At 41.6% G+C, this 16,068-nt stretch overlaps 1 long non-coding RNA gene across 1 annotated transcript in view; it reads left to right on the plus strand.

Annotated features, from left to right (window-relative positions):
* Window positions 1-5,149: 5,149 nt before the first annotated feature.
* The window catches only part of LOC141372736 (uncharacterized), an 823,585-nt gene continuing 812,666 nt past the window's right edge, over window positions 5,150-16,068 (plus strand). Inside the window, exons 1-2 of the long non-coding RNA XR_012378138.1 lie at window positions 5,150-5,388; window positions 5,831-6,374. This is a non-coding gene — a long non-coding RNA (uncharacterized lncRNA). The remainder of the gene's footprint in view (window positions 5,389-5,830; window positions 6,375-16,068) is intronic.

A 16,068-nucleotide genomic window follows, 5' to 3' on the forward strand; every position in this document is an offset into this window, starting at 1 on the left:
AACTTCAAAGAGAAATATTGGTTATTTCCTTTTTATACCATTGCAACTAAAAATAAGCTCTAAGAGCCTACCATAATTATGTGAAGAATTTACAGCTATTACACAGAACACAGAGTTTCAAGCAGGCTATAAAAATACAATGACCTTCAGCAAAACTTTACTCCAAACTCCATAGAAGTAATCTCCAATTCCCTCTGCGGAAGCTTAATGTGCAGAATAAGAAGATCTGGCTTTTGACCTCAGAACAATTCCAGAGCTCAGCACACTGTTTCCAGACTCATGGCCTAAATGCATGCTTGCCGGCTGACCACAGCCGGGGAGGGCTGCTCAAAGTAGTTTCCAAATCACTTTTCAGACCTTGATGGGAAGGACGCTCCCAAAGACCAGGGCAATGGACATGGCATGAAATTCTCAATCAGGAGACATATTTCTGGTGTGTCATTTAGACATGTGCCTTGGGCAAAGCAGCCTGTCATGCTCAGAGTTCTTATCCAAAGGAAATAGTAAAACTTGCCCTTTAGGAATCATGAGACTCCTGAAAGAATCTACATGTATTTTTTGAAGTCTTTTTAAGTTGTAAAAATGAATTATTATTACTACGACCACTACTACTTTTGTTTGCCTGCAGAGATGGTAAAGGGGCAATCACCATATCACTGTTTTATGAACTTGGGACAGGATTCCACCCAAATGAGTAGTAAATAACTATTTGATAAGGAAGGTGTGTTAAGATGTCTTCTTAGCCCAGACAAGTATTTCAAGACAGAAATAACACTTTTTGGTATTATAAAGTCTAAAAGAATGCTAGAAAATTCAGGGGCCTTTAATTCAGACAGACTGGGACTTGAATCTGGATTTAACATCTTACTAGTTGTGTGATAGCGGGCAGTTTACTTAACCTCTCTGAGTTTAGGGAGCCCCACCTCCCAGGCTTGTGGCCATTCCGTTGTGTAAAGTGCCGACCTAGCTCAATAAATTCTAGCTTCCTCTCTCTGCTCTTAAATATTTTGTCTTTTTTCCTTACATTTTGCAAGGAGCTCTGGAAGAACTCAGTGGCATTATGGGTGATGCTTTATAGACTGATAACAGCAGTTACTCTATTCTTTCTATATACCAAGCACTGTGTTGAGTCTTCACATAGCTGTTTTCATTTAATCCTTACACAACCCTATCAGGAAGGTACTGTATTAGTTTACTGTTATTGTAACAAATAACCAGAATTTCTGTGGCTTACAGCAATGAAAATTTATTCTCTCACAGTTCTGAAAATCAGAAGTCTAAAATGGGTCTGCAGGGGCTGTGTCCCTCCCGGAGACCCTAGGGGAGAATTCACATGCATGCCTTTTCCAGCTTCTGGAGAATACCCACTTTCCTTGGCTCGAGGCCCCTGCCTCCATCTGACCTCTGCTTCTGCTTTCACTTTGCTCACTTTCCTGCCCCCCTCTTTCATGTGAAGGACCCTAGTGATTACATTGCACCCACCTGGATAACCTCCCCCTCTCAAGATCCTTAGTCACAACCGCAAAGTCCTGTTTGCTGGGTAAGGTCACATCCTCGCAGGTTGTTGGGATTAGGAAGTGGACCTCTTGGAGGAGCCATCATTCTGTCTACCACACGTGCCCGTTTAACAAATGAGGGAGCGGAGGCTTCTCAGCTCGTGCATTTCATAACCAGAACCCAGGTTCTTAGTCTTGACCGCAATCTCCACCTTGACTGTGTACCCAGAAGCAATGTGGCCATTTGGTAACAGCAGGTGTGTTTCATTTTAGGCGTAGTTATGACATTGATTATGGTGACAGCATTTGATAATAAGGATCAGAAGTGAGTTTATTTTGTGCACTGTCTTGAGCCCAGAAGCCATATTTATTATCTACCATCTCACTGATCACCTTCAAGAAAAATTTAGTACGGGGCGCCCAGGTGGCTCAGTAGGTTAAGCATCTGCCTTGGGCTCAGGTCGTGATCTCAGGGTCCTGGGATTGGGCCCCACATCCGGCTCTCTGCTACTCCCTCTCCCTCTGCACATGCTCTCTCACTCTCTCTGGAATAAATAAATAAAATCTTAAAGAAAAAAAAGAAAAATTTAGTACCTAACTGGCATTGTACCAGTTGTTAAGAGAATTAAAGCCCAGTGCATTTTGTCCCTCAGGGGATTTCCAAGACCAACGGTATAAAAGCACAAAAGTATATGTGTCAGACTGAAGCCCAGTGGGGATTGCTGCACCCACTGGGAACGATACTTAACACATTCAGTAAATATGGAATTTTTTTTAAAAGATTCTATTTATTTATTTGACAGAGAGAGCGCAAGAGAGTGCACAAGCAGGGGGAGCCTGCAGAGGCAGAGGGAGAAGCAAACTCCCTGCTGAGCACAGAGCCTGACATGGGGCATCATCCCAGGACCCTGAGATCATGACCTGAGTTGAAGGCAGACACTTAACTGACAGAGCCACCCAGGTGCCCCTAAATATGGAATTCTTTTGTGAGTCTTTTGTAACGGAGCTGTTGATTTACTCCAGTTATTCTATCTTATTTACTATTAGCTCATAAAAATATTGATTGAGGTTGAAACTCTGCTTTAAATTTTTAAAGTTTGGAGGTTCAGCCTACTTACAGGAATTCAAGCAATACTAACTGCACTGGATATGAGTTCTGCTCAAACAAATCACCCAGGTTTTCCTCACTAAAAATTGATGAAAACGTTTCACTAAGATGGGAATTTAGAGGGACACATAAACAAGTCTTCCAATAATGAGTATGCTAAGTCCTTTAAACATTACCTCCTCTCATTGCTTGCTTTGCCGGATTTTAAAGCAGCTTTCTTTCTGGTAAAAATGCTGATGCTATTTATATCTTGTGTGGAGGAAACCTGGAGAGAAGAGGAAGAAACACAGGGATTTGAGGTTTTAGCAACTGCTGGACCTCAGGAAAAGGAAAGAAGCCGAGAAAGGGAAAGCAGAGAGAAAAGGAAGGACACTGGGAAAAGGGGCCTACGGGTGGAAAGGAGGTCCCACAGAACAGCGGTCACTGCCGGTTTCCGTGGGTATGAATGAAAGGATCACAATTTCAATCCTCTGTTGAACACTTTTGATTTTTTTTTTTTAGTTTAGAAGGAGCAAACACGAGACATTTGTAGGTGATCAGGTCCCTAGGGCTGTTTGTCACTGCTCACACAAGGCAACTGACCTCTCATCTCAGGCAACTAAAGTTAGATGAGAATATTCTTGGAAGGAGAGATGGAAGAAAAGACGGGAGGAATTGAGAGAAGGAGGAAGAGAGGAAGAGAGGGACGGAAGGACTTGGCCTTGCTGGGGCCGCTGGTCCGGGGCTGAGCTGGCTGAGTGACCTCCGACCCTTGAGAACAACTCGAATCACTGCTCCCACGCCAGTTTCAGGAATGTTCAGATTGCACATGCATATTCGAAAATGCACGAAGTACATGCAGATGTGGATAAAAATGTGTCTCTTTGACCTGGGGCTCCGAAACCACGTGTCATTCAGGGAATCAGGAAACTGAACCCCAGACCAGGGAGAGGAACTGACCCTCCAGAAGCACCATGAGTTCCTGTCAAAGTCAGTGGTTGGCAAGGAAGTGGGGGTTGGGGGGGCGGATCTGGAAAAACACCACATCTCAGGGCCGGAAGGGGTCAGGGAAAGCCATGTGTGAAAAAGAGAAAGTACTTGATCCTGTACAGGACACATAATGAGGCCATTATTTGTTTATCTGGTTGAATCTGAAGCTTCTCTCTCTCTCTCTGCTGCTTTTCTTCTCCAGTTTGTCCGTGTTTGTCCATGTTTATTGCTTTGAAAACAATTAGTGCCCTGACTCCAACAGGACACTTCTGTTTATATACATCCACACTGCAATTCTATATTCATAATTCTGTTAAGGTATTTGTATCTGGTAAAATTTTTGCTTCGCTCTTTATATAATTCAATGGTAATATATTATCTACTGAAAAACAGAGGAGCGACATAACAAACAGCCTTCCTTTGGGTGATTACCTCTTGCATGTTGCCGGATCTTAAGTGTTCATCTTTCAGTCCTTTCTCTCTAGGACCACAATAAAGTGTTCCAGAAGGATTAGCTAATGGGCCGCTGGCTTCACGTAATTTCCTTTGAGAAGATTTATCTTTATTTGTGTCTGTATCAGTGACTGGATGGCAGCACTTACAGGTTTGTGAAGCACTCTTCTCTTATGTACCATTAACACAATGAGTGAAGAACAAAATGGTATCATTTTTCTCATGTGTCACTGCCAGAAATGAAACATCTGTGAGGTATTTCACTAAGAAAATTTTTTTTACTGACAAAAATCATAAACTGTGGAAATGTCATAATCAGTACATACCTTGTAAAAGAAATTCTCTTTAAAAACATTTTTGCTATTCGGTCTGTTGATATGTGGTCGAGAATGGATCTTTTATTTGCTTATCTTTTTAAGATTTTACTTTTTAAGTAATCTCTACGGCCAGCATGGGGCTTGAACTCACAACCCCGAGACCAAGAGCCGCGCATTCCACCGACTGAGCCAGCCAGGTGCCCCAGGAACGGATCTTTTACATTTAAGTTATTAACCTAGTCCTTTGAGCTGATTAAAGAATGTGTTGGCCTTTCAGGAAGAATCCTCCATGGGCTGATGCAGGGCGTTGAAGATTTGCCTCCTCAGTGACAGAGAAAGAACCTTTGGTATAACTCTTCTCCAATCATTGTGCCCTCTCAGGAGGTTTTCCAGGAGAAGTAATTTGTAAGGTAAGCACCATTTTGAGGCCTGTGAGCCAGACCGAACTGTGCTACACCCTGTAGGTAAGTTACTTGACTCCTCATAGCAATTCTCTGAGGTGAATAATACCCCTATTTTATTTTTACTTGTTTTTTTAAAAAGATTTTATTTATTTGAGAGAGTGGGAGAGGGAGAGAGAGCAAGCAGGGGGTGGGAGCAGAGGGAGAGTGAGAAGCAGGCTCCACGCTGAGCGGGGAGCCTGATGTGGGACTCGATCCGCGGACTCCGGGATCATGACCCCGGCAGAAGACAGACGCCCGACCCACTGAGCCACCCAGGCGTCCCACCCCTGTTTTACTTTGAAACGATACATTCAGATCCCACCAGTCTTCGACCGAAAATAAGGTGGTAATTTTAGATGCTCAGGTTAGGACGCTTTGAACTCCCTCTGACGAGGGACAAGGAACGGCCTGCCATCGCACTGTCCGTGGGATGTGACGAGTGTCCGGTTAATGTCTTGGCCCCGGAGCAGCCCCGGCTCCTCCCTCTGGCTTCCCTGTAAAGTCACCAACCCAGGCGTGTGCTGTGCCGGCCCCTGCGTGGCGGAGAAGCCGGAACAGGGGAGAGAAGAAGAGGAAGAAGAAGAGGAAAGACGAGAGAGAAGGTAGGCTTCATTGAACGTTCGTGCGTGTCAGGGGACAGGTCGTGTGTTTTACCCACGTTAGCCACTTGTCCTCATAAACGCCTGTAAAATAGGTCCCGTTATTATCCCCATTTTACGGGGTGAGGGAAGAAAAGGGGCCTCAGAGGGGCTGAGGATCGTGTTCAGCTAGCCCCCGGCAGGCAGCGGCCGCACATCGCGTTCGTCTCCTCCCACGCACTCCAACTGCGGCGCCAGAGTTCGCGTTACTGCGTTGCTGCTGGATTACGGGAATCCATTTATTGCCCAATACGTGCTCTTAAAATACATGTTTTATTTAATTCTGCCTCAGAGTAGTCACAGCCCATACAAATTCTACTCAACACGATTGTCTTCGTCTGCTCAGGCTGCCGTAACAATACATCATAGACTAAGTGGTTTAACAACAGACATTTATTTCTCACAGTTCTGGAGGCTGACAACTCCAAGCTCAGAGAGCCAGCCCGTTCAGTTCCTCGCGGAGGGCCTACTTCCTGGTTCATGAAAATCTTCCCGCTGATCCTCATACGGCATGGAGGGAGAGAAAGAGCAAGAGAGATCGAGAGACAGAGCTGTATGTATCCCTTCTTAGAAGACACAGTTCCCATTGTGAGGCTTCACCCGCATGACCTAACAGCTCCCAAAGGCCCTACTTCTAAATATCATCACATTGGGAGGTAGGGCTTCAACATACGAATTTTGAGGCAATGCATTCAGTCCAGAACAACGATGAGTAAAGAAAACTGTTTAACAAAACATGCGTGGGGGCGTCTGGGTGGCTCAGTCGTTAAGCGTCTGCCTTCGGCTCAGGTCATGATCCCAGGGTCTTGGGATCGAGCCCCGCATCGGGCTCCCTGCTCCGCGGGAAGCTTGCTTCTCCCTCTGCCGCTCCCCCTGCTTGTGTTCCCTCTCTCGCTGTGTCTCTCTCTGTCAAATAAATAAATAAAATCTTAAAAAAAAACAAGAGATGTGTGTCTTCCTTCACGTCAGAATTATACTGTCTTATATATTCTTACATCTGGGTGTATTTTTAAATACATTTAATATTACAAAACTGAATTGATTCTAGGGCTGATTACATGCCCTGGTTTCCCAAGTACAGATTGGGTTTATGCCTGTTGTCCTGGTGGAATTAATAATAACACCCCTTCTCACTCTCTCAAAAGTGTCCTGGTTTGAATAATAAATTATATGGGCATCCTTTTTATTACCAATATTTCAAAATATTTGCAGATTGGAAAGTTTTGATAATTTTTGAAGCTGGACGATAGGTAGATGGGGATTTATTTAATTCCCATACTAAAAAATCTTAGATATATCCATAGTTAAGTTTTTATAGTTATGGTTTAAACAAATATGGAGAATTCATTTATTTTTAAGGTCAAATAATTATCTCTCTCTTTCAAATATAAAAATATCCTTAATGGAGCAATAACTAAGAGTTCTCTTCTTGTGTACAAAAAATTGTATTCCTGAAGAGTTGTTGTAACTGAAAAGCACGCAAATTGAACTATTATAATTGAAATGTTTTTAGAATGGGCGCCTGGGTGGCTCCTATGGTTGAGCGTCTGCCTTCGGGGCTCGGGTCATGATCCCGGAGTCCTGGGGTCGAGTCCCGCATTGGGCTCCCTGCTCTTTGGGAGCCTGTTTCTCCCTCTGCCTCTCTCTGTGTCTCTCATGAATAAATAAATAAAAATCTTAAAAAAAAATAAAAATAAAATGAAATGTTTTGTAATGAATTAGAAGTATTTGTTATATTAAAAGATTAGAGGGAATATTGTCACTTGATAAAGAATCTCTTTGTAAAAGGATTATTTTTTTTAAGAGAGTAGGGGGAAGATAACACACAAAAATTTCCTGAAGGAGATGACACTTGAACCAAAGATTATAGGATGAATAAGAAATGGTGATGTAGGGAAATACCAGCAAACCAAGTGCATTAGAGGCTTCTAGTAATTTAATGATGAAAAAATGGACATTGAAAGATTGTTCAGTTTAGGAAGAGCTGACTCTTGAGCATGAAGGTGAAATAGAAATAGGACTTCGAGAATTGAATTGGAAGCAAGTTAAGTGGAGACAGCTAGGGGAAATTATCTAAAAGCCAGATCTTTTTTCTTTTTCTTTTATTTTTTTATTTCTATTTTCAACATGACTTGCAGAGTCCTAAATATGGTCTCTGTTTTATTTCTTTTTTTTTTAATTCCAGTATAGTTAACACATAGTGTTATATTGGTTTCATGTACAATATAGTGATTCAACAATTCTACACATAACTCAGTGCTCATTATAATAAGTGTGCTGTCAGTCCCCTTTACCTATTGCATCCACCACTCCCCCCACCTCCCCTCTGGTGACCATCTGTTTGTTCTCTATAGTTAAGAGTCTGTTTTTAGTTTGTCTCTTTTTAATTTGTTCACTTGTTTTGTTTCTTAAATTCCACATATGAATGAGATCATATGGTATTTGTCTTTCTTGGACTGATTTATTTCAAATGGCAACTGCTGTCATAAATGGCAAGATCTCTTCTTTTTTATGGCTGAGTAATATTCCATGGTGTATATATATATATATATATATATATATATATATATATATATATATACCATATCATCTTTATCCATTCATCTGTCAATGGACACTTGGGCTGCTTCCATAATTTGGCCACTGTAAATAATGCTGCAATAAACATAGGGGTGCATGTATCTTTTCAAATTAGTGCTTTCGTATTCTTTGGGCGAATACCCAGTGTAAAGGATTGTTCATGTCCTCGTTTGCGTTCTGTGCAAGCATGTATAATTCATACAACTCAAGAGGCAACAGAGTTTAGAGTTTTCTCATCTGTAAAATAAGAAAAATAATACTGTCTACTTAGAAAGTTGTTGTGGGGCTCCTGGGTGGCCCAGTCGGTTAAGCGTCTGCCTTCAGCACAGGTCATGATCCCAGGGTCCTAGGATTGAGCCCCGCATCGGGCTCCTGGCTCAGCAGGGAGTCTGCTTCTCCCCCTGCCCCTGCCTGACACCCTGCTCGTTCTCTCTCTCTCTATCTCTCAAAAATAAATAAAATCTTAAAAAAAATAAAAGTTGGGGCGCCTGGGTGGCTCAGTTGGTTAAGCGACTGCCTTCGGCTCAGGTCATGATCCTGGAGTCCCGGAATCGAGTCCCACATTGAGCTCCCTGCTCAGCAGGGAGTCTGCTTCTCCCTCTGACCCTCCCCCCTCTCATGTGCTCTCTCTCTCTCTCATTCTCGCTCTCTCAAATAAATAAATAAAATATTTTTAAAAATAAATAAATAAAAATTGTTGTGGAGGATGAATTTTTAAAATTTCTTTTTTTAAAAAAGATTTTATTTATTTATATGACAGAGAGACACAGCGAGAGAGGGAACACAAGCAGGGGGAGTGGGAGAGGGAGAAGCAGGCTTCCCGCTGAGCAGGGAGCCTGATGCGGGGCTCGATCCCAGGACCCTGGGACCATGACCTGAGCCGAAGGCAGACGCTTAGCGACTGAGCCACCCAGGCACCCTGGATTTTTAAAATTTCATGTAAAGAATAAAGCTCATTGCTTGGCACACAGTAAGAACTCAATAAATGTTAAAATTTTTCTTGATGGGAAGGTGTTGTATTATTTCAAGTACAGTATTAAATGACAGCAGCAACAAGCACTCTTGGAACATATTAATTTCTACTACCCTACTTCTTTTTTGTAACTGAAGACAGGGAATCAAAATATTTAACATGTTTAACTGGGCAGCATGGAAGTAAAAATTATATCAAAAAGATACTTACATTGGTTTTGCACTCTCTCATTAATTCAGCCAGCCAGTCAGTCATGAACTATTTACTGAATGCCTAATAAATGCAAGCTGGGACCTGTGCAATTACAGCAGGCAAGGTGTGCGATCTGAACGCGGGACATAGTGGAAACCCGCTATGGTCACAATACTGCAGTCGAGGCTTGCTTGGTGAAATTAAGAAATCCTGGTTAGGGGCTCCTGGCTGGCTCAGAACATGCAACTCTTGATCTCGGGGTTGGGAATTCGAGCCCCACACTCGGTGTAGAGATTACTTACTTAAAAATAAAATCTTAAAAAAAAAAAGAGAAATCCTGGTTAAATTATAAATTTCATCATTAATCAGTAGTATACCTTTCCACCCTGGCCATAGAGTTATTTTCCACATGTTTTAACAAGGAACCAAGATGTCTCTGATGTGCTTTTCACTTGTACATTTTCTCTGCCTGGAGGCTTAATACAGTCTATGAGAAATGTTTCTTTCGTTCTTTTCATTGTCCCTCAAAGCCTCAAGCCTTGGGCCTTTGAGATAAATCAATACTGAATTCATTGACTTAGGCATTCCAACAGAACAAAGAGAACTTCAGAGACTAGACAAAGTATGGAAAACATTTGGAATATTTTCTTCCTAGATGCCCACTTTTTTCTTATTGGAAAGCAAGTTAACAGTATTCCTGCAGCAGAAATTGTCATTGCTTTGCTTGCAAACAAACCAAAAACCTTGTCAATCGTCCCCTTCCCAAATTAATTTTGTAAATAAAGTTAGCATTTCACCATTGAAACAACTAGCCACTAGTTTTGTTTGTTTGTTTGTTTTTTAAGATTTTATTTATTTATTTGACATAGAGAGACACAGCGAGAGGGCACACGAGCAGGGGGAGTGGGAGAGGGAGAAGCAGGCTTCCCGCGGAGCAGGAACCCGATGCGGGGCTAGATCCCAGGACCCTGGGATCATGACCTGAGCCGAAAGCAGACGCTTAACGACTGAGCCACCCAGGCGCCCCGCCACTAGTTTCAAAAAAAGGAAAAAAAGGAGGTAATAATAAAATGCCTAATTTTATATAACCTCCTTTCACTCTACGTTTTGAATAGTTTTCAGACAACATATGTACTCGAGTATACCACAAGCTAAATAATATTTGGGTAATTAAAAATATTTAACAAGTTTTCCTAAATATGCAAAAACACTTTGACTTATTCCTGAAAAGCTTTTGCGTTTCAGAAAGCAAAAACAGGAGAAAATAAGAGTACACCTGTGGTGTTATGCACTCAATAGCTTTGGGGTTGCTAAATACTCTCTTTTGGCTTCTCAATCAATAAACAGCAGGGAACACTGGCTGTCTATTAGCATATTTTCAATTGCAAGACAGAAAGCCCAACTCAAACTGGTTAACAATAACTAGAACTGATTAAACAACACTAGTTTAAAGGTGAGACAGCTTTCAAAATGGATTGATTTAGCAGCTCTGTGGTATCAGAAGAATCCCATTAGGGGAAAACTCAAATGTCACATTTTTTTCTTTTTTTCTTTTCTTTTCTTTCCTAGAGTCTTACTGTCATAATAGATGCAATCCCATAGTGATACAGCCTGTCTAGAATCAAGCCTACTGATAGATGATATGATTTCCAGTAAATCCTCAAATCCCGTTAGCCTCAAAAATCTCACTCACTAACCCATTATCCTCTAAAATCATATTGCCTTAACAATACCTTGCTCAAAGAAACTTTGCATGCTGAGGGGAACAAAGAAGTTGGTATCAGAGGATTACTTCTACTACCCCACTGCATAACTATGGGATTTATGGCAAGCTATTAACCTCAATGCTCTTCAGTTTCCTAATCTGTAAAATGGAGCTTACAAATAATGTGTTCCTAGACTTTATGGAATGTCTGACAAAATCCTACAGCCAACCACGTTACTGAATAATACAGTAGGAGCATTATTTGAATGTCTGGAGTTGAATGTCAAGTTCTTTGTTTATCTGTTGCCTGTGGCTGCTTATATGATATTATGGCACCATGGGGTGGCTGTAAACGAAACTTACAATATTTACTATCTGGCCCTATGGGAGAAGTCTGCCAACCCTTCCCTAGAACAGGAAGGCTTTATTACCAGAGTTGCAGCTTTACAGAGTCTTGTTTTTCTGGATCACTGGGAAAGAGGGAGAGCAATTTAGGAACATCCATATTCTTACCCAAAAGGTATGAGTCAGAGTCCCAATGAGAAACAGATGGCCATTTGAACATAGGTACTTTGAAGAGGGTTTATTTAAAAAGGTACGAATTTGGGAGCTGGGGTTCACCACCTGAAGGGGGGAGGAATCAGTTGCCAGAAACACGGAGAAGAGTTAGTGACCCCGAGAAAAATGAGGACTCCTTGTCGAGGGACATAGCCAACTCCAGGAGACCTCGCAGGGAGGGAGGCAAGGGGATAAATACCCTGACTTTGCTTTCCTCTTCTCTTTTCTTACTGGGACTCCTCACTGGCGGAAACCCAAGGGGCGTGACAGAGGATTTGAGAACACATTATTATAATCCGAACCATTCAGCCTCCTGGGCAGAGGGCAAGGTGGAGCAGGCTATAAACTGGCTACAAAATATCTGGTTCAGAGAGCTATCTTGGGGGTGTCCTTGAGCAAAATGAAGAAATCTAGCAGTAAAACAGGTTGCTACTCAGGCTTCTCTTAACCAGGTTTCTGGATGGAATGACATCCTGGTGGTAATGAGCACACTTAGCGTCCAGATCTCGGTTTCTAAATATCCTCCTCCGATAAAAGGAACTAGTGCTCCTTGGAGAAATGGTCTTGCTGGGACACGTAAATCTGGGACAAGGTAAATACAAGATGAGCATGGAGTATCTTGTTTTGCCGGAGTGAGGAAGAGCTAACACAGGAGACGGGAGTCAGTTGAAAGGGGCTTCCTCTGGCAAACTCTGAAACAATTTGAACATCGAATAATAATAGTTCAGATTGAAGTTCCACTACACTAGGAGTACATGAACACATCACAATATAAATAAGTGGGGAGAAAGGAAAGTTCTACCGTATAGTAAAAGTCTTAATATATATCCCTACAAAGTACCTACTAATAACTTCTTAATTAGTGAACACAAAGTACTCATTAGTTAACTTTATAGTGGAGAAACTTGGCAAACATCACACTGAACAAGGGATAAATGTTGTCATCATCAGTAATGAGACAAATTGGGGTGCCTGGGTAGCTCAGTCGGTTGAGTGTCCGACTTTTGATCTCAGGGTCATGAGTTCAAGCCCCATGTTGGGTTCCACCTTGGGTGTGGAGCCTACCTTAAAAAAAATAAAAGGGGTGCCTGGGTGGCTCATTTGGTTGAGCATCTGGCTTTTGGTTTCGGCTCAGGTCATGATCTTAGGGTCATGGAATCGAGTCCCACATCGAGCTCCACACTTAGCTTGAGATTCTCTCTCTCCCTCTCTCCCTGCCCTCCCCCTGAGATAAATCATGTGCCCCTCATATGATGCAATGAGGAAAACACAGCATCACTTCTAGGATATTCTTACAAATGTGTGTAAATCATGAAGAAATATCAGACTAACCCAAACCAATGAATAATTAAATGATGACTAGACTATACTGTTTACAAAATGACAGGTTTTAGATTTACTTACTTTTAAGTAACCTCTACACTAAACATGGGGCTCAAACTCACAACCCTGAGATCAAGAGTCACATGCTTTGCCAACTGAGCCAGCCAGGCTCCCTAAAAACTGACAGATTAATTAAAGACAAGGAAGGTCTACAAAACAGTTACTTATTGAAGGCAGCTGAAGAGGTGTCATAACTAAACCCAACACGTGACCTGGGGCTGAATCCTGGACCTATAATGAAAATTATGGGGACAGTATTCAGAATCTGAATGAGGGTCTGAGGATTAGGAGACACTTTCGAATCATTATTAATTTTCTGATTTGATGGTGGTACCACAGCTATAATCTTCGCTTTCTTAAGAAATACACATCAAAGTAGTAAGGGGTAATGAAACATCATGGCTAAAACTTAAGGGGGGAAAAGGAATATATGCGTGTTTGCGTGTTTGTGTGTTGGGGGGGCGGTGTAGAGAAGGAGAACCATATGGCATATGTGGTCAAATGCTAACAATAGGCAAATCTGGGAGAAGGGTATATAGTGCTTTTCATATGATTTTGCTAACTTTTCTGTACATTTAAAATAATGTCAAAATAAAGGACTAAAACCTACTTGAAAATGGTGATGTCTAGACACCATCCAAGATCAGTTTAGCCAGAATTTCTGGGGGTAGGGCTTCCAAGGCTCCCCAGGCGAGTCTCAGAGACTGCCCAGCTTGAGCCCCTGCGTGGCTGGTATCTTCTCACTCAGGAGCTATCCGAGCTCCACAGCAAGCACTTCCCATTGGCTTATAATGTGCCAGGCCCTGGATTAGGGACCTTGGACACAGAAAGGAATGGGACCCACATGGTCCTTGGCATATGGCAGCGGCAAAAGTGTACTGGAAACAGGCTGCTGTTGGGCCCTCTGCCTGCCCGAATATGCTCAAGGTTGGAGCCGTGGAACCCTCAAAGTCAAGAGCGGCACCTGAGTTCTGATGCAGGTTATGTTAGAGAGGCACTAGGCCTGGCCCTTGACCCTTCTTCTGCACAGGGCTTGGGCAAGCCTAGGTGTTCTCAGAGGTTCTCCCTCTGATCCCAGGAGAGCCATTACCTGGCCTATTCCTTCACTTTGTTCTTTTTGTCTCCACCCGTGAATCTGCCATTTTACCCATGAATTTTAATTTCATCATAATTTTATATCACTTAATGTCTATGTTTTAATTGCCTAATTGACTTTCAGCACCTTTATTATTCTAAATATTTCTACTTTATTTGACTTTATTTTTAATATATCTTTTTTTTCAGATTCAAGTTCATGGTTAGTGTAAAACTATGCTGGGTTCCTGGGTGGCTCAGTTGGTTAAGCGACTGCCTTCAGCTCAGGTCATGATCCTGGAAGTCTCGGGATCGAGCCCCGCATCGGGCTCCCTGCTCAGCGGGAAGCCTGCTTCTCCCTCTCCCACTCGCCCTGCTTGTGTTCCCTCTCTCACTGTGTCTCTCTCTGTCAAATAAATAAATAAAATCTTTAAAAAAAGAAAAAAGAAAACAACCTAAATGTCTGTCATATATATATCACATTGTATTTCATGTATATATACCACATACCAGATTTTATATATATATTTGTATACATTAAATTATGCAGCTGTAAGAAACAAGGAAATCCTGCCATTTGTGACAACCTGACCTTGAGGGCATTATGTTAAGTGAGATAAGTCAACCAGAGAAAGGCAGCTTTCTATGATATCACTTATATGTGGAATCTAAAAAAGCCTAACTTACAGAAATAGAGAATAGAATGGTGGTTGCCAGGTGCATGGGGGGGGTGGGTAGAGGAATTAGGGAGATGTTGGTTGAAGGGTACAAACTTGTTGGTTTGTAGGTACAAACTTGCACTTAGAGGATGAGTAAGTTTTCCAGAACTTAATGCACAGCATAGGGATTATAATCAATAATAATGTGTTATAATCAATAATAATGTGTTATATACACTTCCAAGTTGCTAAGAAACTAGACCTTAACTGTTCTCTTCACACACACACACAAATGATAATTATGTGGTATGATAGAGATGTTAGCTAACACTACAGTGTTATATTGCGATATATAAATGTATCAAATCAACAGATTATATACCTTAAGCTTATACAATGTTTTATGTCAATTATATCTCCAAAAATACACATCTTTCTTTAAAGATTTTATTTTTTAAGTAATCTCTATACCCAACATGGAGCTCGAATTTACAACCCTGAGATTAAGAGTCACATGTTCTACTGACTAAGCCAGCTAAGCACCCTAATAAAAGTATAAATCTTGAAAATTTTCCCATGGATTCATTCAAATCCTATGTATCATACAAATATAAACATATACTAAGATATTTATTAGTATTAATATTACTGGAACTTTGTACATACCATTTTAAAACTTGCTTTTTCCTTCACTCAGTTAAATATAAAATGACAATTTTTCCAGCATTCATTCAAAAAATACTAACACCTATTATGTAGCAGGCTTTGTTCTACATGCTAGAGAGGCCACAATGAAAATAATGATGTTCCAACCTTAGCATACATGAGTAAGAGGGGGATTAAGAAATCAAACAAGTAAATAAATAAGTGATAAGTGTCACAAGGGAAATAAAATCAGTAAGAGGGTGGGGATAATGGGAGAAGTTTTATTCTCATTGGTCACAAGGGTATCTCCTCAAGAATTTGAACTGGAGCAGATAACTAATAAGAAGGTTGGAGCACATGATGATCTGGGGAAGAACATTCCAGGTAGAGGGCAGAGCTGGTGCTAAGTGCCAGGGATAGGAGCAAACTTGACTTGTTCAAGGAACCCAGAGAAGCCTAGTGGAGTTTGGAATGGAGCTAGTGGGAAGGGAGAATAGTGACTGGTAGGAGAAGTCACTAGGCGCCATCATAAGAGCTTTATAATTTATTCTAGGTGCAACAGAAAGCCCTAAAAGGTTTTAAGCAGGGATGTGATATGAACTTATCTAGGATGTTACCAGATCACTCTGACTGCTAAGTAGCTAATGGATTATAGGGGAGCAAGAACAAAAGAAGGGTGACCAGATAGGAATCTATTCTTGAGAGCTCTAACTCACTGAGGTTCTGGGAATATAGTGAGGAAGGGTCAGATTTGGGTTTTACAGTGAATGTTGAACTCATGGGCTCTGCTGATGGATTGAATGGGAGGAAGGGTGACACTAAGGGAGAAAGAAATCAAGAATGACGCTAGGCTTTTGGCAGGTGTCATCTTTAAC

Source organism: Callorhinus ursinus, unplaced genomic scaffold (genome assembly GCF_003265705.2).
Source record: "Callorhinus ursinus isolate GAN/ISIS: 27379988/994484 unplaced genomic scaffold, GSC_fseal_2.0 scaffold5, whole genome shotgun sequence".
NCBI classification, from domain to species: Eukaryota; Metazoa; Chordata; class Mammalia; order Carnivora; family Otariidae; genus Callorhinus; species Callorhinus ursinus.